The sequence below is a fragment of the Rhinolophus sinicus genome, linkage group LG03 (assembly GCF_036562045.2).
Source record: "Rhinolophus sinicus isolate RSC01 linkage group LG03, ASM3656204v1, whole genome shotgun sequence".
In the NCBI taxonomy this organism is placed as follows: domain Eukaryota; kingdom Metazoa; phylum Chordata; class Mammalia; order Chiroptera; family Rhinolophidae; genus Rhinolophus; species Rhinolophus sinicus.
The window spans coordinates 45021346-45044769 of record NC_133753.1 but is presented as its reverse complement, the minus strand read 5'-3'; the positions used below and the strand labels follow the sequence as shown (position 1 = coordinate 45044769).

The window sequence follows — 23424 nt, the reverse complement described above, 5'->3', positions numbered from 1 at the left end:
TCCTCAAACTCAAACCTCATTCACTTGAATCCTGGAGTAGGGCTGGGTGTGGAATTCAGGCATGGACAGGCACAACTAGAGTCCTAGGAGATGTACACCGGAGAGAAAGATTGCTCCTAGCTAAGGACACCAGGCAAGCCTTCCTAGAAGAGAAGGCATCTGAAATGGGCTGTAAAAGATGGCTCACTTGCCTGCCTATCACGTGACCAACTGTCCCAGTTTTAGCATGGAAAGTCTTGCATTCCGAGAGCTCCCTCAGTCCTGGGCAAACTGGAAGGGCTGGTAAACCTACTGCCTGGAGACAAGGACATGATTAATTGGCCTTTGTGCCCCAGTGATTCTAGTGTTTAGACACTCAGAGAGGAAAGAGGGCAGGTGAGTGGGACCAGGGAAGGTGTCATTGGGGCAGGCTCAGTGTGAACAGAGATAGTGGCACTCAAGTGTTATGCATGTACAAGAGTACAAAGTTCCAGTGAAGCCAGTGAGTGGATCTGTGGAGACTACAGGGGTGATGGAGGAGTCACTCCATGAGCCCCACCAACTCCTGCATGTATCTCCCACTTGTGGACAAGGGTCACGTGATCAGTGTCAGGGAGACTGTCCATCATCCTTTAGTACATGGAACCACCCAAGGCCCGGAATCCCAATCATCTTATTTTGCTATCACCTGTCTTAATCTGTGCCCCAAACATTCACACACACAAACCGAGCTGCCAAATTATGAGTGAGCATAACCCTGAATTTTCCACCTGGTACTACAGCGAGTGAGGCAAAAATCAAGTCTAATAACCAAAGCAATTTTGAGAAAGAAGAACAAAGCTGGAGGCATTATGTTTCCTGATTTCACACTATATTACAAAGCTATGGTAATCAAAACAGTATGATATTGGCATAAAAACAGACACATAGATCAAGGAAATAGAATAGCGAGCTCAGAAATAAACCCATATGTATACAGTCAATTAATTTACAACAAAGGAGCCAAGAATACACAATGGGGAAAGGACAGTCACTTTAATAAATGGTGCTAGAAAAACTGGACAGCTATATGCAAAATAATGTCATACCATATCCCCAAATTAACTCAAAATGGATTAAAGATTTGAATATAAGACTTGAAACCATAAAACTCTTAGAAGAAAACATGGGTGGATAAGCTCCTTAACATCAGTCTTGGTAAATGATATTTTAGATTTAACCCAGCAAAGGCAGCAACAGCAATGATAAACAAATGGGATTCCATCAAACTAAAAAGCTTCTGCATAGCAAAGAAAACCATCAACAAAGTGAAAAGGCAATTGATCAAATGGGAGAAAATATTTGTAATTCAAATCATATATCTGACAAGGGGTTAATATCCAAAATATATAGAGAATTACAAACAAACTAAAGGAAAACAAAAACAAAAAAACAAAGAAAAACAACCCAATCTGATTAAAAAACGGAAAATCTGAATAGACATTTTTACAAAGAAGACATACAGATGGACAGCAGGTACATGAAAACGTGCTCAACATCACTAATCATCAGGGAAACGCAAATCAAAACCACAAGGAGATATCATCTCACCCCTGTTAGAACGGTTATTATAAAAAAGATGAGAAATAACAAATGTTGGCGAGGATGTAGAGAAGAGGGACTCTTGTGTATTGGTGGGAATGTAAATAGGTGCAGCCACTATGGAAAACAGTATGAAGGTTCCTCAAAAAATTAAAACTAGAACTACCACGTGGACCAGAAATTCTAGTTCTGGGTATTTATCTGAAAGAAACGAAAACACTAACTTAAGAAGACATCTGCACCCCCATGTTCCCTGCAGCATTATTTACAATAGCCAAGACTTGAAGCAACCTAAATGTCCATAGACAGATGAATGATAGAAAATGTGGTATTATATAAACAATGGAATATTGGTCAGCCACAACAAAGAACGAAATCTTACCATTTGTGACAACACGGATGGACCTTGAGGGTACTATGCTAAGTGAAATAAGTCAGGGAAAGACAAATACTATATGATCTCACTTATATGTGGAATCTAACAAACAAAAGCCGAACTCATAGATACAGAGAAGTTCGGTGGTTGCCAGAGGTGGTGTGGGGGTGGGGGTGGGTAGGCAAAATGGGCAAATGTGGTCAAAAGGTACAAACTTCCCATTATAAATAAGTCATGGGGGTGTCATGTACAGCATGATGACTATAGTTAATAATACCATATTATATGTTTGAAAGTTGCTAAGAGTAGATCTTAAAAGTTCTCATCCCAAGAAAAAGAATTTGTAACTATGTATGGTGATGATATTAACTAGTCTTATTGTGGTGATCGCGTCACAATGTATACAAACGTTGAATCATTATGTTGTGCACCTGAGACTAATATAATGTTATATGTCAATTATATCTCAATTAAAAAATCGACTCCAGTTATAGTCACAACCTCCATTCACACTGAAAGAGGCGCACAGGACAGAGTGACAGAATACCCAGCAGTCTGCCATCTCCCATCTCACTCTCTTTGGGACATACACTCAGTGAGTGGAAAGACTAGCAGAATTACCCCCTGTATCATTTCTCTAGCTCTTGTTGTTGCCAAGCACATATAGTTGAATTTGCATAAGTGTAATATACATATGAGGTGACTCCATTGTAATAATAATGTTAACAACCACATTTGAAATGCTCACTTGTGACATTTAAAACCCTGTAAGTTAGGTTTTATTATTTTTCCATTTTACAGATGGGGAAAAAAGGGTCAGAGGTGTTAAGGGATTGTCCAAGGTCATAGTCAAGAGCAGCCTAGGTCTTCTGGCTCCACCTCTCTCTACTGTAGGTAAATGTGACACTTTCCGAGTGATGATTCTGAGGAGAGAAACTGAGAGGTGCCATTGGGGACGAGGTGGCAGCAGCAAAGCACAAGAGACGCCATGTCTTCTCTCCTCTCACTGTGAACAACCCCAGGATCCAGAACAGGGGCTCCCCCTCCCTGTCAGGGCCCTCGTTACCATCCTCGGACCCTGGCTCTGCACCTAACTGCTGGGGTCCAAAGCCAGTTTGTCTTTGGTGCACCCCAGGGCATACAGTTATGCTTCGCTCATCAGCAGTGGCCTCTGTTCTCTCCGGCACAGCCAAAACCCAGTAGGAGGCAAAACTATACCTCTGATACGGGAGCTGGAACATTGTCACGAAGTCCATGCACTGACACTTGGGTGCTCACTTTCTTTTACTTGTCCTTTCAACAAACATTTACCAAATACCTGCTACTGCGTGAAAGCCTCCTGCCCCTTTGGAGTGTACAGTCCAGTGGAGACAGGGCTGCTGGAACAGCATTGAGGGATACGGTGGAAGGGCTCCAATAGGGGTCATTCAGGGCATTAGAGAAAGATACAGATGAGTCTGAACGAGACTGGGGGGTTTGGGCAGATAAACACAACGTGGCCTGGAGGAGGGGTGCATGTGGGGAATGCATCTAGGCAGAGGAAGTAATAGATGCAAAAGCTTGGAAGTGGGGAAAGTATGACATCTGAGAGGAAAAGGTATGTGTGTCTGGAGTGTAGACATTAAGGTGAGGCAGATTCCTGCACGGGGTCCAAAGGCTCTGTGAGCCACGTGCAGGGGTGTGGACTTCATACAAGGGCCGGAAAGCTCGGTAGGTGTTCTAAGCAGAGGACGGACGTGATCAGGTGTGGCTGTAGCGAGATCTCTGGTGAGAACAGACTTGTGGGCAGGCCAGATAGAGTGAGAGTGGAGTCAGGGGACCGGCCATTACAATGGGAGAGAGATGGCGGAGGCCTTGACTAAGGGACTCATAGCATTTGGAACGGACAGAAGGGGACAGATTCTAGTTGCATTTATGAGGTAGAAGCATCAAAGATTTAGTGATTGATAGAGTGCTGAGAGAAGGAAGAGGAGGGAGAAAGGTTGTCATTCCAGCTCTGGCTTAGGTTGCTGGGTGGATATTGGTGCCACATTCTTTATAGGAAGCACAAGGGGAAAAAAAATATTGGGGGAAGGAGAAAGAGGTTAATTTTGGTCTTTGAGGTTGAGGTGTCTAAGGGACATCCAAGGGGGCATTCAAAACCCATTCTCTTACCGCTAATGGACGCACTAACATTGGGGGCTTTCATTCTTCTACGCCATTCAACAAACATTTAGCAAGTACCTGACAGTGCCAGAAAATGTCCTGCCCTCTTAGAGGGTACAGTCTGCTGGGGACAGGGCCAGGGGAGCAGCATTTATGGCACACCGTGAAGGTGCAAGCATAAGAGCAGTGCATGCAAACACAATTCTATTAAGCCTGACAATCTGGGTTCTCAGCCCACAGACTGGGGTGTGTGTGTGCATACACACATGTATATGTTTGTGTCTACATGCACATATGTGTATTTTACAGGCCTCTTAAAAAAATAAGTTGCAAGAGCACTACATCGCAATAGGAAACCATGGAAACAAGCAGAAAACATTGTAGACTAAAAAGCAAAGCAACTTGTAGCCATGAATATAGGGGTACATAGCCCCTCATATCCAAACTGATGGGAAGATGTTACATTCAGTTTAGAATATTCTGAAGTGTGTAATCCATTCCACAGACAGTCGCCGCCCTCCGCCGGAGTGATTAAATTAAAAAAAAATTATGGTTCCCAGGGATAAGCTTCAGTTATCTAGAAAATCCACTTAAAAACACCTCATTCCCCAGTAATGACAGAAATGAGGCAGAGTTGCAGTGAGTCAATTATCTACTCTGTTGAAGGTGAAGAAAAACTATCATCATTAAAATTATAACAGGACTTTGTATTCTTTCACAGATAATCACACATTCTTCCCAATTTGGCCTTAAAATGTTACCCCCTCACACATTTTTTTTTCCTGTCATAAAAATGCTCTTTCCTAATTATATTTAGCTTTGGCTGATTTTTCAAGTGCATGGATTTTCTCTGGGCAGCTACTGAGGGCTGACGGGGCACCCAGAAATATATGGCCTGGCTTGTTCTGTTCCCTTCAGCTGACCACGTCACCAGCCAGTACATGTCCCTGCTGATCTATTCAGACTGGGGCTCAGGACTAGTGTGCTCCTGGCTCCCCATGAAAGGGGGTGGCTTCATCATTCCCTTCTCCAGAGACATGCTTTTAAATTTGTGACTACAGTTGATTGAGCAGTTAACATGTGCCAGGCCATGAGATAAAGGCACAAAGTAAATTTTCTCATTTAATTCTCACAACAATCCATTTGCAGTGGGTGCCATTATTATGCCCATTTTGCAGATCAGAAAACAGAGGCTCAGTGAGGTTAAATAGCTTATCCAAGGTTACACAGCTAGGGAGTGACTGAGTCTCTGAGCTCCTAACCCCTGCTGTACTATTGGATGTGGTCTAGTGTTGATAAAAGAGATGATGTGGACTTTGGCAGCTGGCCTGGGCTTAAACAGCCACTTTGGATAATTCACAAAGAGATGAGAAAGCAGAGGCTCATTTTTCACAAGTGCCTTACCCAGGGATTGGTTTATGTGTGAATGGTGGTCGTAGGTCCCAGGTTTTCCATGACTGGCCCAATTTCCCATAATTTTATTCTCTTCAGTTAAGAAAATTTATTTATTTAGAACTCTGTGATAAAATATGTATAACATACAGTTTGCCATTTTAATCATTTTTAAGTGTACAATTAATTCAGTGGCTTTCATTACATTCACAGTGTTGGGCAACTATCACCACTATTTCTAAAACTTGTTTATCACGCCAAACAGGAACTCTGGAACCATTAAGCAATAACTCCCCATTCCTTCCTCCCTTCTGGTAACATCTAATCTACTTTCTGTCTCTATGAATTTGCCCATTCTGGATATTTCATATAAGTGGAATCATACAATATTAATCTTTTGTGTTTGGCTTCTTTCATTTAGCATAACATTTTCAAGCTTCATCATCTTGTAGCATGTATTTTGTACTGTGCTTTTAGTACAGCATGTAGCATGTACTTGGTTCCTTCTTACGGCTGCATATAAATAGGCCACATTTGGTTTATTCATTCATCTCTTGATGGACACGTGGGTTGTTTCCACCTTTTGGCTATTGTGACTAATGCTGCTTTGAACACCGGTGTGCAGGTATCTTTTTGAGTCCCCGAAGGTCGTTTATTAAAGGCACTACTGGGTATTTATGTCTTTATTAACTTTCTCTGTTAGGAATAACAGCTTGGCTGGCCATTGATTTTTGTCACCGCTTCCATACAAGCAGGTTCAGGTGTCTTGCGTCCAATCTCCTCCGTTAGCCTTGGAGTCCCTGTGGGTTGCAGTGGGGAAGCTGGGGTGTGCCCTTGTTTACAGGATGCATAGTCTCACCCAGCATCCAGCCCAGAGCTGGGCACAGGATTCGCCGTCCGCAGTGCTGACGAGGGTGCTTGGTTCTTCTCCAGCAACCAGAGAGCCTCCTCCCAGCTGCTCATGGGGAGTCGCTTCCTCAGACGGTGGTTCTCAGCCTAGCTGCTCATCAGCATCCCCCTGGAGGCTGTAAACACTTATGCCTGGGCTTCACTCCTGGACATTCTGATGTAATAATGCTGATGTGGTGTGGCCCAAGTATAGGTTCTTTTAACAAGCTCCGCCGGTGAGAACTACCATCATCCTGGTGCTCTGCATTCTCACTGGTCCTCTCAGGGGATGGGCAGCAGGAAGAGGAGGGTCTCATTCCACAGACAAAAAGCCCGAGAGTCAGCGTCAGCGAGGAGGAAGAATGACCTTAGGGTCAAGAGGTAGGAAAGAACCTGGAATCCACTAACCTTGAGCTGCCCCAGCCTGTACTATGGGCCAACGCTCCCGTAGCTCCCCTTTAGCAATGGAAAGGCATGATGCAGTCAGAGCACCTCCCAGGAATGGCCCACGGTCCCCGAGTCTGCTCCCCATGCTCCCCATGCCCCCACCCACCGTGAGAAAAAGTAAGGGAGCTGACTGATGGGTCATGGGGTTCCTCCTGAGTTTACAAAGAAGCAGATTTTGTATGATTCCTGCTCTGTTGCTAAATGTTCCCACTTGAGAAACAGACCAGAGGGGATGGGGTAGGAGGTATGTGTGTCCTTGTGTGGAAAAGAAAAATTTGAGGTGGTTACCCAGACTGAGCTGAGCCATCGCTCAGCTCCCTATCTTTCCACCACTTAGACTGTTGGAATTAAATATTAACAGACCAAGGTGCCATAGATTAAAACCCAAATCTCCTGACATAGTCCCTAAGCCTAGTAGATGCCGACAGCACAGGATTATAATGATGTATCATTAGTTACTTAGTGATCCATTTATTACACTTGTTACTTCCTCTGTGTTATTTAACCATACTATCTATATCTCCCTGTGACCTCTGAGGGGAGGCGGGATTCACAGTGGCTGCATGGAAAGCGGGCAGCCCCTCCCTGGCCCACAGTCAGCTAGGGAGGCAGGGGTGGAGGGGTACACACCCACAAGCAGGAAGAACCCCCAACCCTGAGAGCTGTGTTCTCACCTGGGTGATTTCATTTAATCCTCTTACTAACCGGATGCCATTTATTCATACTTAGCCTTGTTCCAAAGAGGATTTGAAGCAAACAATGTAAGGTAAAATGATTACTCCATTTTTCCACTGAGAAAACTGAGGTTCAGAGACATTAAATAAGTAAATTCAGGTTTCTAAACCTCAGCACGATCAACATTTTGGACCAGAATATTTTTTGTTGCAAGGGCTGTCCTGTGCATTGCAGAATTTGTAGCAACATTCAGGCCCTCCACTTACTAGATGCCAGCAGCACCACACCTCAACAATTGTGACAACAAAAAATGTCTCCAGATATTAACAAATGTCCTCTTGGGGGCAAAAGCACCCCTGATTGCAAAAGAGAGTTGAGTCAGAGACTGGTTTTCTTACGCGTACGTGTTAGTGTTCACCTCATTTACCTCCCTCCTTCAACACACATACGTTTTATAGGTCAGGAAACTGGCTCAGAGAGGCTGAGTGACTGGCCTGTGGCCACACAGCTAATGCCCTGGAGAGCTAGATTTGAAAGTCGCTGGCCATGTTGATCTAAGGCTCTTTCCATCCCATCACATCAGCTTTTAGGAGATGCGTTAGGCTCATTTATTTGCTTGCCAAACAATTACCGAGAACCTACTATGTTCTTTTTTAAAATTTATTTATTTAATTATTTATTTAAAGTTTATTGAGGTGACAATTGTTAGTAAAGTTACATAGATTTCAGGTGTACAATTCCGTATTACGTCATCTATAAATCCCATTGTGGCACCTACTATGTTCTAGGGCCTAAGAGGCCCACCGTCAGTTTGAGAAACAGACAAACAGGAAACATTGACCCATCAAAACCTGAGATGACTGGAGGGGTGGTAGGGACGCTGCTGCTGGGGCAGCTACAACAAGGAAGGGTGCCCCACTTTCAGGTCAGGGGTCAGGAGGCCTGGGAGGTGGCAGGGTCTTGGGGGAGCAGGGCAGAAGGAGGGAACTAAGCCAGTGGGTACCTCAACATGCCCTAAGCACAGTCAGACCTTCAGCTCCTGACCTCCCTCATCTCCATCGCTGCAGCCTCGACCACAGCTCCAGGCAGCCAAGCCCATTTTAACCAGACATTACGTCACCAAAATATCAGGAGGGAGTGGGGAGACTCAGTAACACCGTTTTACCAGAGCCCAGCATCTCTCTGTGGATGGATGTGTCTGGAAACTCGCACTGGGCCCCTGCTTTACGATATCGCTGAGTCTGCCTGGGACTCCACCGTCAGGACTGCATTTCTCAGGGTCTGCAGGAATCCTCTATTAAAATTTACATCATCCCATGTTTGTGTAGGTGTGTGTGTGTGGGGGGGGGTGTTGTCAGTCACATCATGAGGCATTATTAGCCGTTAATACCCAGTTATCTGTTAATATCTGAGTGATAATTAGCAGATTTTAGAGCCAGATTAGGAAGTGTGTGTGTGTGTGTGTTAATCTGCTTATGGAAAGAGGAGATGGGAGAGTGTGAAAGTCAAAGTTATCAAATGTATCAACTTCACAGGGACTGCTCTGGATGTAGAATGCTACAGTTTTGTGTGGACAGCTATGGGAAGAAAACTAGGTGTTAGTTACTTTGAAGTACCTAACTTGTTCAATGTAAGCCACGAGTCCTCAGGATTGCTATAGTTCTCCCCATTTGACAGAGGAAGGAACCCAGCTTAGGTGTGGGTAGGTGACTTGCCTGTGATCTCACAGACAGCGTGATCTCTGGCCTATTTCTCAATGAGGGGCACTTAACTCCAGGCCCTTAAACCACAGAGCTGGGACACTGGAGTTCTTTCATACCTGTGCTCTCCTTGTGTGGAAAAGGATATTGAGGCTAGAGAGGGAAGGGACTGTCCAGGTCATTAGTGAGAGGCAGGCAAGGGTGAGACGCCAGGTCCAAGCTGAAGTCTCTGGGGCGTGCTGAGCAGAGAGGCTGGCGTGCCCTCCAAGGCGCTTGCCCTTTCAGAGTCCAAGCCAGAACTCATCATCACCCCTCTCTACTGTCAGCACCTCTGCCCTCTGCTGCCTCCATCTCTGGGATAAATGCGCCTCAAGGACCCCAGCACTTTTGTCTCGTACACTTCAGCTATGGGGTCAGTGAGGCCCATGGTGAGGGACAAGCTGGGGGCTGCCCCAAATGGACCCAGGGGTCAGCAAAAGGTAATCTGTCCTCAGCTCTGCTCAATCCTCTCCCCGCAACAGGCTTTTAATGAGGGCCTAGCTCCCAGCTGCCCAACTCCCTCTGATCTGCCTGCATCACTGCCTTTGAAGCTTCCCAGCCCCAAAGACCATTTATCTCCACAATTTGCCTAGAAAGCCTCATAAATCATGTCTGTGCACAAAGGAATTACCTCTTTGGAAGAGCCTTTCAAAGGCAGCCAGCAAAGACGCCACACCTGCCAGGGGGCCTCCTCATCCGCCCTGCATTCTCCCCAGCCTGGCCCCCCCTCACTTCCCTTTCAAAGCTCCCAGCAAACCCCAGGCTGCGGATGGAGAGGAGGGGAGGTTGGGGGTCAAAGGGAATTTGGTGAAGCTGCCCAGTGTGGGAGTGAGATCCCTGGTGTGGGTGCCAAGGGAAATGAACTCACAATCCAAGCAGAGAAGGACACAGGAAGGTCATAGGGTCCAAGCCCGGCTCCTGTGAGGAGTGAACTCATTGCGCGGCCTTGTCTACCAGTTTCCCATCATTCCACCTCCCTTCGACTTTCTTCAATCAGTGAAGTCTGGCCTGGTGGACAGAGCCTCTCTCGGGCTCTGTCATGGGCCTTGGGCAAGATACCACCCTTCCAGGCCTCAGCATCCCCCTTGGCAAAGGGACAGGGTTAGCCCAGATGAATGGGTGTCAAGCTGTGACTTATGGAGTCCAAAGAGGTCCTATGCTTTGGGTGGGGGTCCGGGCCATGACAAGGGCTCTCAAATCCCCTTCCCCCATTTCTACAGCTTTAGAGCTGTTGAATTTTCTGCTGGGTTCTCACATAAGTACAAAGGATTAAGCAGCTAAAGGTGTGGAGGGTGAAAACCTAATTTCTAAGATGCTGTTTGCCTTCAAAAGTCTGTGTTTAATTCCTCTCAGTCAGAAAGTTCTTCTACAGGTCTGACTGAGGAATTTCTTGCTGCAGTTTAAAGCAATTTCTTCTCCTTCTGGCATTCACTCCCTGAGCAGCCACTTCAAAGCCCAGCACTGCAATGAATGCACATGGGGAAACAAGAAAAGTGGTGCTCAGAGTCTCGGTTCTTAAGGAACTTCCTGTCTGGCACTGTGCTCAGCCCCCCACAGAGAATACTCAGGAAGCAGAAAGAGAAGCAGTAAAAGTGGAGGCCATGCAGAGGAGGCCCACAGAGCATTTTTGAACTAAGGCCTGGCTCACCTGTTGCCCCGTTCATGACAAAGCTGGGGCCTTTCTCATAAGGTGGGAAGGAGGAAAAAGGGAGGTGGGGGTTGTATTGAAGCTGCTCCAGCAGCTCATTTAGCGGTTCACAGGCACAGGGTCATATGAGACACGCTGGGAGATGTGCTGGCTGGAGGGGGAAGTGCAAAGGGATGCTGGGGTGCAGTGGGGAAAGGGTTAATCTGCCCATGAAGAGATTTGATTTGCTCTAGAAAGAGGGATATGATTTCAATAGCAAGGGGAAAGCGAGGGGAAGACAGTTTGAGTGGAGCCGACAGCAAAGGGAGGGAAAATTCAGGGTGCAGAGCAGGCTGGAGGGTGGGGTGCACACAGCCTTGGCTGCAGGGGACCTGGGAAGCAGGTGGAAGAGTTTGTTTCATTAAAGGAAGACGAGATCACTGCTTCTCAAACTATCCGAGGGGAAGGACCAGGTTTTTGTTTTATTTTGTTTTTGTATTTGTTTTCCAATCCAACACAGGCACAAACTTGGTCCTGACTGAGTACGACTTGTATGTGGGTCACACATGTGGCACTCACCACGGGGCTCTCACAACACCCACGCTGGGCTGTGCCCTGTTCAGCAGAGGTGTCCACCAATCATGGTCTTGGCTGTCACAGCAATGTCAAACTTGCTATTTGTTTCTAAACGTCTACTCTCAACGTCTGACATCTCACTGCTGGCCAGTGACAGCTCCTGGGTTTTGAGTCCATAGACCACGCTGAGTGGCTCTGGGCTAGAGCGCAGCTCAGGAGGGATGAAGAGCCAACCAAGACAGGTTTACAGGTGGTTTTCCTGGAGCTCTGCCTGGGTGAGATTTCTGTCCTCTTTGTCTCCTTTGGGAAGTCCTATGGAGTCCCAGAGGCTGCTGTGCTGCCTAAAGGAATAGAAGCTTGGGAATGAAAACTGTAACAGAGAGTGACATTACAGATAGAGCAGGGCACGCACTGATCACAGTGACTGTGGCTGCTGCCTGCTCGTAGGTCCAGGACAGCAGCAGCTAACACGCTGGTACAGATGAAGGGCTGTCTGAGCTCTTTGCAAGTCATGTCTTATTTAACTCTCCCAACAATCCTACAACTTTCACTTTCAGATGAGGAAACGGAGATACAAATAGGTAATATCCTGCCTGAGCAGAGCATCCAGATGTTGCCAGAGTCACGGGGAAGCCCTCCATCCCGTCCCCGTCTCTGGCCCCGCCTGGGAGTTCCCACCGGGTAGTCATCTAGGTCCCTCTGCTGACTTTCTGTGTGGCCTTAGGCAAATCACATCCCCTCTTTGGACCTCAGTTTCCCCATTGTAAAGTAAACAGGGTAGCACTAGGTGATCCTTAAGATTTCTTCAATCTCAGACATGCTGAGCTTGCTGAGTCAGCTGGAGGAACTCTGAGAGGCAAAGACTCAGGGATGCGGAGAACAGTACCTCCAAAGGAGGAAGCGAAGTGTTGAATCTTGGCACCCACGTGTGTGCTCAGAATTTCTGCTCACAGGCACCCATTGAATTATAGGCATAAATAGAATTTTCACAACAAAGACAACAAATTCAGGTTTACCTCACTTTATACAATTATTCTTCCAAATCCCTGTACAATTAACTTGCTATTTGGAATAAACCTGTTTATCTGTATACTTTTGCCCTTCCAAAGCACCTCTATGCTTATAGGTCATCAAAGCAAAAATGGGCATTCCCATTGCTTAGATGGATAGACTGAGGCCTAGAGAGGTGAAGCAACTTGCCCAGGGCCACACTAGTCCAGTTAGTAGGAGAGTCAAGACTAGGTATTCTGATCCCACCCACCATTCTCCATGGCACTGCTTCCCCAGTGGGGTCTCTTAACACAGGGCCCACTTATCAGCAGGAAGCCATAGCTCTTTGGTATTTGGGGTCCCCTGCTCAACTCTGTCTTGCTATTTGTGTCATTTGTGTCATGGTCCATTCATCCCAGCACAGGGAGGAACGTTGAGAGTAGCTCCTACCTGGACCTGCCAGTCAGAGGACACTCCATCCATCACTGCTTAGTGAGGACCTCTGATGTCTCTGGAGAGACAAGCCTGAGTGTGAGTGACAAATGGCCTTCCCTTCTACTGAGAGTTATTATCAAAGGACGGGGACCTGCTGCTCCTGGGATCTGCTAAGGAGGAAGCCAAGGAAAGACACTGGCGCTGCAGCAGTAGGAGGTCTGGTTAGCTGTCCATTTGTTCATTAATGCCAGGAGACTTTATTAAATGCCTACTATGTGCTAAGTACTGGGGATCAAGTAGAGCAGAACCACCTGTGGCACCTTCCTGGGCCTAACAGTCCAGCAGTCTAGAGAGACAATGAGGAATAAAGGCCTTTATTCTGGCCTCTGCTCAAATGGCACCTCCTCAGAGCCTTCCTGAGTAAGTTCTTCCTTTGTAAGTTCTCTCGCCCATCTCCCTGGCTTTAATTTTTCTTTCTAGAATTTATCCTATCTGATATCATGGAATCACTGAATTGTATATTTATTTTCATCTTTATTGTCTGGGACTCCCACTAGAATGTCAGCTCCATGAGGGCAGGGGTTTTGTTTTATTCACTGCTGTACCCTCATTGCCTAGAACAATGTTTAGCATATAGTAGATGCTCAATAAATGTTTGCTGAACCAGTGAATAAATTAACAAGTAAATATACATTATATGTATAATATATAAGCTACAGTAAGGGTATGAAGGTACAAATAAGAGCTTCACAGAAAACAATGAGAGGGGCTTCCTTTCAATTGGGAGGTCAAGGAAGACCTCTCTGAGGCGGTGACATTTATGCCGAGAGCTGAAGGATGGGAAGGAGGCAGACAGGGAAAGAGCAGGAAGTAAGAGCTTTCTGGGTAGAAGCAAGAGTGCAGATAAACGCTTTGAGGTAGGGAAAGGCTAGCAGAGTCACGGCACTGATGGGGGCAGACAGCTGAAACACTGAGAGCAATGAGACAGGGAAAGGACTCTAGATGAGGTAGACAGGGCCAGATCACATGTGGCTGCAGCATGGAGCTGGGGTTTTAAGAGCAATGGAAAGCTCTCGAAGGGTTCTATCATGATTCGATGAAAGTAATACAGCAGGACTTCCCTGTGGGCAGGACTTGAAACCCTGGATGAGGAGGTACACGGTCCCTCTCTGCAGCCCATCGTCACCCTGGGGAGGCCAGGCTGTCCCGGCTTAGAAGGAGCGAGAGGGAGAGCACGAGCGTGACAGTCCCTCCACTGTTCAGATTGGCTCATAGCACTGCCTGGTGCCCGGGAGATGTCCCCGCCCCGTGCCAGGCAGGAGACAGCCGGGGAGGGGGCATGAGTGGGGAGGGGAGTCAGACGGGCTCAGCACTGGTTGGCATCCAGGTGATTCAGAAACTGTCAGAAAATGTGCTGACAGTTAGTTGTACACAAGCTGAGATCTCATAAATTACAGGCCCCTCTAGGAGAGGTGGAGGCCTTGCTAAATATAGTCCCCTTTATTAGTTACGTCTCTGGGTGCCAAGCAGTGACTCCTGAAGCCTGTCTCACCCATCGCTAAACATGGCTGCTGTGTTTGCCAGAAGTTATAGAGGTGAGAGGGCCAGTCATAGCAGGGGTGGGTCCCCCTGTGCCACTGAGAGCAGTGAGGCAGAGCCTGGGGTGTGGGGAAGGCCAGGGCCCCCCTGGAAGCTGACTGCCCAGTCTTACCCAGTGAGGAACAAGACATGGGCACAGGCGGCGGGGTTAACAACTCAGGATTTCTGATGAGCGCAGGCGTGGCCTGCAGCGGGCAGCAGCAGCAGCAGCAGCAGTGGGCAGCTGCATCAGGCAGAACCTGCATATTTGTGCTCTGGGACATCCCGTGAGCTCTTAGTGGCCTAGGACTTGGGAGGGAATTGCATGTGTTTCACTCAGCAGGAGTGGCCTCAGCACCCCTTATCCTGCTGGGGGGTGCTCGGCCTCCTCCAGTGCTGTCCTCGTCTTCCACGTGGGAGTCCCTCCTTAAGGCCCTATAATCCCACACAGGGGAGGGGCTTCTCCATCTCCTGAAATCTCCCTTATCTGTGAAGGCGCAGAGTCAATGCCTCCTCCTTAGAGAAGCTTCAGGAATCTTTCTGCATTCCACCTTATTCTAAATTCATTGTGCCTACTGCTGTTTTGCTGAGTCAGGCCCCCGAGCTTTGGAATCACACAGATTGGCTTCAAATCCATCTCTGCCCCTTGCCACCTGTGTGACCTTGGGCATGCTACCTCAGCCCGTGAGGCTTAGCTTCCTCACCTCACCCAGAACACAGGGCTCTCAGGGTACGGTGCAAAAGTATCTTCTTCAAGGATACTTTGTGTTCAGTACTATTCAACAAACCATTCAAGAAACTGTGGCGATACATCAATAAATAAACAAAGCCATTGATCAAGGCATCATGTTACGTGCGAGGATAAACTCACCAGGGAGCTGTATTACTAGCTGCGCTAATAATAGGTCATTATCACCATCCCTGGTTATAAACCTCTTCAGGGAGGGACTTGGTGTGAAATTCCCCAGAAGCAGACCTTGAGGTGGTTCCATGGGTAAGGGAAGGGACATACAGGGCAACAGGAATTAATCCACCTGGGCCTCTGGGAGACAAGAATACTGCCTAGAGTTTTCCCAATCCAGGGGCAAGGAGCAGGGCACAGTCACCTCCCGGTCCTGCCCCAGCTGAGGGCTGCTGGGGCGGGCATTCACTCTCCATACTCCGCTCGCCCACAGCAGAGTCGCAAGCAGCCTTTGGTGTGTAGAGGTGAGCGCTGAGTGGTCTGGGGAATCAACAGCGTCTGCTACAGGAACCAAGTCTGTTTTGTTCTGCTCTGTATACACAGTGCCTAACATGCTGTCTGGTATGTATGTGTCGCTCAATAGTAACGTGGGTTGATTCAATGAATAATTCATCAACAAACTCTACGTAAGAAATGGATGGACCAAAGGGCCAGGGATAAAGATGTCTCCTGGCCTCAGGTCCTCATGACCTGGGGATGGGGATGGAGGGGGCACAGTGATACACACAAACCACAAAGGACCATGCTGTGCACCTGAAACGAAGATAAAACAATATTGAATGTCAACTGTAACTAAAAAAAAACAAACCCAAACAAACAAATAATTTCTTAAAAACGGACACAGGAAAAGTCACAATAAAGTCAAGGAACTAACACCCAGGCAGGGGTGAGGGCTCTGTGAACTTGAGGTACACAGAAGAAGGGTGGCCTCCTGGGCTGGGAGGGCTTTAAGGAGAAGCTAGGTCCGAAGGGAGAGTGGACTTAGATATAAGGGAAAGGAGGGGGCGGCTTGAGGGAGCAGCACAAGCAAAGGCCTGGAGGCAGAAATGTCATCACGGGTGTGTAGGAGACACTGGTGGGACAGTCTGGTTCGAGTGTCTCTAGATTCTCCAACCTGGGTTAGAGCTGGGGGGAGCGCTGGGGACAGACATTGGCCTCAGAGAGCTCACACGAGAAGGGACCTCAGGGATTGTCTAGGAAGAGTCAGGATGGGGAAGAGCTTCTAGGCAGTGTGTGCAGGTGACTGTGTGTAGGGGAGGCCCTGCTGGGACTGCTCGAGTCCCCACAGCCACCCACATGCTTCTCTCTGTCTGCTTTATGCAGTGCACAACCTGAACATCTGTACACAGCTGCTCGGTTTGGCTGGTATAAGGGAAGAGAGAGGGATGATGTAGGTGCTTAGAAACTGAGGAAGAAGCGACAATGTCCCAGGCTGGAAGGAGTGGGACCCCATCGGACCTCATGCCCCAGCACTCCAGAGCCCAGTAGAGGATGGTGTCGCTCCGATTCCCTGGGGCCTGCAGGACATTCAGCAGCACAGCCCACTCTGGGAGGACAGGATGGAGATGTCTCTGCATCTCTTTCTGCCTGTCTCCATTTCCATTGTTGCAGCCTCTCTCCCCACTCTCATCCCCTTTTCCTCTGTCCTGCCTTTCTTTCTCTCTCATCTCCCTCCCTCAATGGCTGGGACCCCAAGGGGCTTGGGGTGGGAGGACTCAGCGAAGCTGCCAGCTGCCGGGATATAGGGAGGCCCTCTGAACTGGATGTTTGAGCCAAAGGGGGTCCCAGTGGGCCTCCTAAATGTGTGGGGTTTTCTTTTCTTTTCCGTTTAAAGCATTTCACTTTCAAAGGAAGCCAGGCCCAAGTGAAGGGAGCAGGATAAACTCAGGCGCACAATCAAAATGCCTTTGAACCTGGGCTGAGAGCTCTGTAGTCCTTGCCTGTTCAGGGTCGGGGCTGGCAGGGGGCTAGGGAACTCTGGATGTCTAATTGGCAGCTAATTAAATGCGGGGTGGGGTGAGTGGAAAGGGGACTGAAAGCAAGTTGTTTGGGGCTGGGTGAGCACAACTCTTTTCAACTCAGTGCAAAAAGCACTTCTATTAAGGGTTTGCTTGCATCTAGGCAGTGGGGAGACAGGCTTCTGTTGCTTAATGAGCTCATAGCTCAAACTGTCTCCAGCTGGGGAGCTCGCGGAGGATTTCAAGGCAAAGTTAACACTGTAGTTAGTTCTAGCTGGCTACCTGTCATCACTCAGGCTCAGGGGAGAGAGAACGAGCTTATTAAAATGAGCAAGCAGGTGGCAGTCCTCAGCAGAGAGCTCCAGGTAGGGTTAGGAGTGGGGTCTGGTCACTCACAAAGCCCAGGAGAGCCCCCAACAAGTTTTCCCCTCATGGTTGGATGCGGACCAAGGAGAAGTTGGAAAGCGCTACTATGGGGTCCTGGCCGGGGCCTGAGCTTGGGCTGGGCATTAAGGTGTAGGAATTCAGAGCATGGCTGTGGAAGCCAACAGACCGGTTCAAGTCCTGGTTCTACAGAGTGACCTTGGGAGAGTTACTAGAACTTTTGGAGCTTGGGTTTCCCCATCTGTAAAATGAAAATAATAGCACCTGCCCGGGAGGTCAGTTGCAGCCATTAAATGTGATTACACACTGCTCAGCGCAGTGCCGAGCATGTGACAGATGGACCATGAATTTAGCATTTATGATTATGAAGGACCAGGGCTAAGAAGACTATTTGCAGGGCTCAGGGTTAAGAATCCCGTAGGTGACTCGCAAGGAGTGAAGACGGTGATGTCGTTACAAAGTATTAGAACTGCAGACACCTCAGCAATTCGCCAGTCCAGGTCTCCCCTTGTGCAGGTGAAGAATCAGAGGCCCAGAAAGGGAAAGTGATTTGTTCCAGCTCACATGACGGATTAGTGGCGATACTGAGCCTAGAGCAGGTTTCCAGAGGCACAGGGCTGCTTCTACAAAAGCATCTGAGCTGAACCATAGCTGCAAGCCATACATGAATAGTATAAAACACTCCCCTTTGCTTGCCTTTTCCCTGTCATGTAACAGTGGGTTGTGGTGGTTTCCCTTATTTTCCATGTTCTTCTCATATCTTATGAAACCAAGTTTTCTATCCCTGGGAGTAGCTGAACAGAGGGTGGTGAGGAGAAGGTGGCCCAGCATAAGCCATCAGGGCTGGAGAGTTGTCTGTTATCTGCCGAGTAACCCACTAGCATCAGGAGAAAGCAGCCATGGGTGGCTGTAATTTGTTGCAACTAATGTCCAAACCAGTGATCCACTTCTGATCTCTTCCTCCCACCAACCTCTGCCTAATTTCCAGAGTGACCTTCCAAATCACTAGTCTATGAGGTCACTGTCCTACGGAGGGTCCTTCCATTGTTCCCCAGAGACTCAAGGCTCAAGTCCAGATGCACGGGGCCTGGCATCTGCAGGCCCACCCTTCCTACTGCCCAGTCCCTCCAGGCACTCCATTCAGGCCCAGGCTCCCAGCAGACCCTGCTTTCGTGTGCCTCACACTTTGCCAAAGCTATTTGCCCTGCTCCCTCACCAGGTCCTGTTCCACTCAATCCCACTGTAGACCCCCATAAAGCAATTCACTTTCATTTACCTTATTATTCAGTTATCTTTATCATGACTCAAATTTCTCATATAGGAAATGGGGTGATCCAAGAGATTCTTCTAAATATGATTTCCATGCTATTTCCACATGCAACAGAGGGTGACTTGATATCGCTGAGTTGAGACGGGGAACTAAAAAGGCAGTTGTACAACCCAAAGTCCTATAAAACAGTATATTAATCCATGTCCCACCCCACATCAAAGACTGGGATTAAATGAAAGAGAAGATAATGGCCAGGAAAAGGCTTAGGACCACCACTGAGATCTTAAGTCAAGTCATTCTTCTAGGTCTTGGTTTCCTCATCTGCTGAATGAGGGGCTAAGAAAAGGAGGTCTCCAGGAACCCTTTTGGCTTCAATATAACTTTCTGGATTGCAAGGTCTTAACAACCATACATATAACCCCTGGGGAGAGAAGAGAGTGGGACGGAGGGAATTAGATCAGGAAGAGGCACAAAAGGGGCTTCAAATATTGTTGTAACATTTTTTTTTTTAAAGTATCTGAGACAGATATAGTGAATGTTAAGATTTTTCCAGTCTGAGCGGTGGGTATTTTTCATATTATCTTCTTTATTTTTCTATATGTCACAAATATTTAATAATTTAACAAAGAATTTGGTGACCCTCTTCTCAGCAGTAACCATCTCCTCGACCTCTTCCACTTGCAATAGGAAGCATCATCTTCAAGTGCAAACCATACACCAATGGAGAGGACTGAATTTGGGAGTGTAAGATCCCCCGCTGCAGGAGGTATCCAAGCAGAGGTTGATGGGCTCTAAATATTGTGCAAGTGCTTTGTACAGAAGGGGAAGGTTGGACTCTGCAACCTCAGAGAACCCAGCTACTTCTCAGGTCTGAGAATGCCAGGGCTTCGGGGCCAGAGGCACTGTCCTTGGTACTGAACTCTACACCAATTAACTTCTGAACACACCGTGGAAAGCGGAACAGAACAATAATTCCTTCCATTCTTGTCACTCTGATACACAAATTAATGCTTCAACCTCCGCGACATTTTGGTGATCAAAATGACAGGAAGAAGCCCTTCTTATAGAAGTTTCTGGTACTTGCTCTTCTCCCACCCACACACTCTGCCAATATTTTCTTCTTTCCCAACCTTATCCTAAAAAAACCACAGAACTGGGAACCAGAAAGTTTAGGATTAAGTTCTAGCTCAGCCATTGACAAGGCTGCACGACCCAGAGCAAATCCCTTCACTGCAGTGAGTCTGATTCTTCTTCACCTGTCAAGTGGAGATCATTGCGGCAGGTGACAGGATGCTTGAAAACATGCTTGCAAAAACACTTAAGTGCAATATGATCACTAATTGGTAATACAATTATGATTCCTGCTCCAGTAAGTATGAAGTAGAAATAACTGTCAGGGTGGGAAGCAAAGAAGGCAGCGAGTGTAGGGGGTTTAGATAAGCTGAGAGAACGCTTGAGAAAGTTTTGACAAAAATTGTCCAGTTGGCTTCCCTGAGGGTAAATGAAAACATTTTCAGATGGTGCACGGTGACATTTGCAAACATGACAGCATTTCAGAGTGGAGGTGGGCAGTGAAGCATCTCTAAGTGGAAAAGATGGTGTGGTGTCATTCACACCCCGTGAGCTGAGGGACAGTCTCACTGAGACTGAGGAGGGCTGAGTGTCAGGCCCACATTCTAGTCCTGGCTCTGCCACGAACCTGCTCACATTGTGGAGAGCAGCTGAGCGCAAATCCAACGTACCCACCGCCTAGCTGTGTGACTTTGGGAAAGTCACTTCACTTCTCCAATCCTCAGCTTTCTCTGGTGGAAAATGAGTATACTAAAATCTATCCACCAGGATGGCTATCAGAGTAAAATGAAGCCTTGGGGATAGCAAAGAGCTGGCTAACCTTTAGCACTGTACACTGGTTGGTATTTAAAGTTTCTGAGTGTCAGTATTCATCTGCAGAATGGAGATCGAAGGCCTGACCTTGTAATTGGAATAAAGATGAGGAGAAGAGTCATACACCCACATGTCCATTTTATCACTGTGAGGGAAGAAAGGAGATAGGATGGAGCAGAGGAGAGATGCAGAGCTAAAAGTCAAGAGACTGGGGTTTTCTAGTCTGCTCTGCCACGATTCAACCTCAGCTGCCACATGTCTAAAATGAAGGATGGGACTTGGTCCCTGCCAGCTAAAATGTCCTACATACCCAAGCACCAGGCTTCCCCCTGGATTCTCTGAGCCCACAGTGCTAAAGCCACGCTGGCCCAGAGCTCTCTGAGGGAGTGAGGAGGGGCCAAGCCAACAACTTTCATTTCCATTTCATCGCTGATTGGAAGTGCCAAGCATCAAAGTCCAGAGAGTAAGCAGATTTCCCTTCCCTCTTGCCTTCATGTGTGGCTGAACCCCAAAGCGGGAATGACCTGTACATGGTGGGCCCTGGAGAGCTCAGACGGAGACTCTGCTGAGCTCTCTGGCTCTGGCCTGGCTCTCTCCCTGCTGCTGGGATCTTCAATAGGAAAATTCATTGCTGTTGTCATTTGCTTTTTGTTCCCGTCTATACCCCAGGAATAAGATATCTGAATGACATTAAATAACGTGTATATAAAAGCCCTTTCTAAAGGCCAGAGCTGTAAGCATGGAGAGGTGGGCTCCAGGGATGGGAGAGAGCCTACCGGAATCCTGTCCAATCTCCAGGAAAGAGAAAACTGTGCATGAAGGGGAAGTAGACGCTGCACCTTCAGCTGTGCAAGCAAACACAAGCCCCTCGCTCTTCTCACCCCAGGGGTATACATCACCACATTCTTTCTATCTACCACTACACGCAGACCTTGGAGATATTGATGGTTTTGTTCCAGACTACCGCAATAAAGCGAGTATCCGAATAAAGCAAGTATCGCAATAAAACAAGTCGTTATCTTTTTGCTGGTGGAGGGTCTTGCCTTCAATTTTAAAAACACGCAACATCTGTGAAGTGCAACAAAGCGAAGTGCCATAAAACGAGGGATGTCTGTATCGAGTATTCTTTCCTTCTTGGCTCCATGCCTGTCAGTAAGTCTAATTCAGGTTCTGATTCCGTGGCTGCACAGCACTGACCTGCCTGGGGTGGAGGGGTCCATGCTGCCAGCATTGAGTGAGCTAAAACAGGAAGGCTCATGGGACAGCACAGGCGAGTTACCAGGCACTTCTGCCAGCTCTGCTACCTCCTCACGCTGATGGCAGAGTTAACAGATGTCGTTATCAGCATGAAACTTATGCAAAGTTTAGCCTCAAGTAATAATCAAGCCCATACGTGGGACAATCTTAGGAAAATAAAGTTACACACAGAAACTCATACACGTGAGTGCACATACACAATCCCTACCCCACGGGGCTTATAGTCTGGTCTAACTCCCTTCTTTTATAGGTGAGGATACTCTTACCCAGGGAGGTACAGTGACTTGCCCAAGGTAAAATATAAGCTCTGGACTCACAGTCTCGTGCTCTTTCTGTCCCCTCTTCTAGAACCCAGGAAATAGCAAAACCTGAACTCCTGTCCCATCCTGCCCTGCCAGGTGAGCAGGGAGGCTGGTGGGAAGGACAGCAACGTATCCTGAAGCTCATAATAGGAGCTTTTCACTTGCATTCTGGGAGAAAATTCCTGGTTCTTTGGAGTCTGTCTACTTATGGTCTTAATTACTTGAGTGTACAAAACCTTGCAATCTGCGCCTTGGGACTCTTTGAATTGCAGATTAATATTCAAGTAGCTGGAACGATCTTCAGAAGGAGGCTTGTGGTAATTAAGTTGGTTAGCGAACACTTCAAACTAACTTTTTTTATGGAACACAAGTGCTGTAAATTACCAGCAGAGGGAAAACCAATCCCTTAATGGTACTTTTGGGAGTCACAGGGGCTATGCACCTTATTCTGGGGACAGGTGCATGTCCTGTGTGTGAGGACCCCATGCTAGGGGCTGGGGGACTGCGGGTTGTGGGGTGGGAAGAAAGGGGCAGAGAAGGGGGTGGAGATGTGATCTGGGCCGGGAAGTTCTGTCGGGAAGGTTCACATCTGTGATGCAAGATCCTCTTCCCCCAGACCCAGGGACTCTGGTCTGGGAGGAAGGGTGTTAGCGTGAAAGAAAGTCGCAGAGTGTGCGCATTTCCAAAGCAGAGGCTGGGGTTGCTGAACAGAAACCAGCAAGTGAAAATGCTGGGTCATAGTTGACCTTCTAAACAAAAGGTGTCTTGAAAAACATAGTCCACAGCTACAGGTATTTTAGAAAAGAATGTTTGGTACCAGTGCAAAGCAGTCTATGTGTTTTAGACCAGGTGCTCGTCCTGCTGTGTCACGCGCATCACAGTGACTTGCGACGAATGTAATACAAAGCTGGCCAATAACGTGTTTTTCATACTAAATAACAGAAATGTCAAGGTCGTAAGTGCACGACAACTTCCCTCTGTATCACTTGCATTCCTAGATGTTTTCTTAAATGGGGGAGGAAGCGTGGGGTGCCACCTCCAGGGACCCCTGAGATTGTGGATAACCCACAGCCAGCTTCTCTTGGCTCCAGCCCATGTGAACAGCACACACCACTGTGTCTCCGTGGCATACAGATTGAGAAGACCGCTCTTGAGGACATGGTTGGGGTCTGCTCCTGATAGATGGGGAGCTACTAGGG

The 23424-nt window shown here is 47.6% G+C and overlaps 1 protein-coding gene across 11 annotated transcripts in view; it reads right to left on the bottom strand.

Moving 5' to 3' along the window:
* The window catches only part of MEGF11 (multiple EGF like domains 11), a 368017-nt gene that overhangs the window by 76648 nt on the left and 267945 nt on the right, over nucleotides 1-23424 (bottom strand). The window lies entirely within an intron of this gene.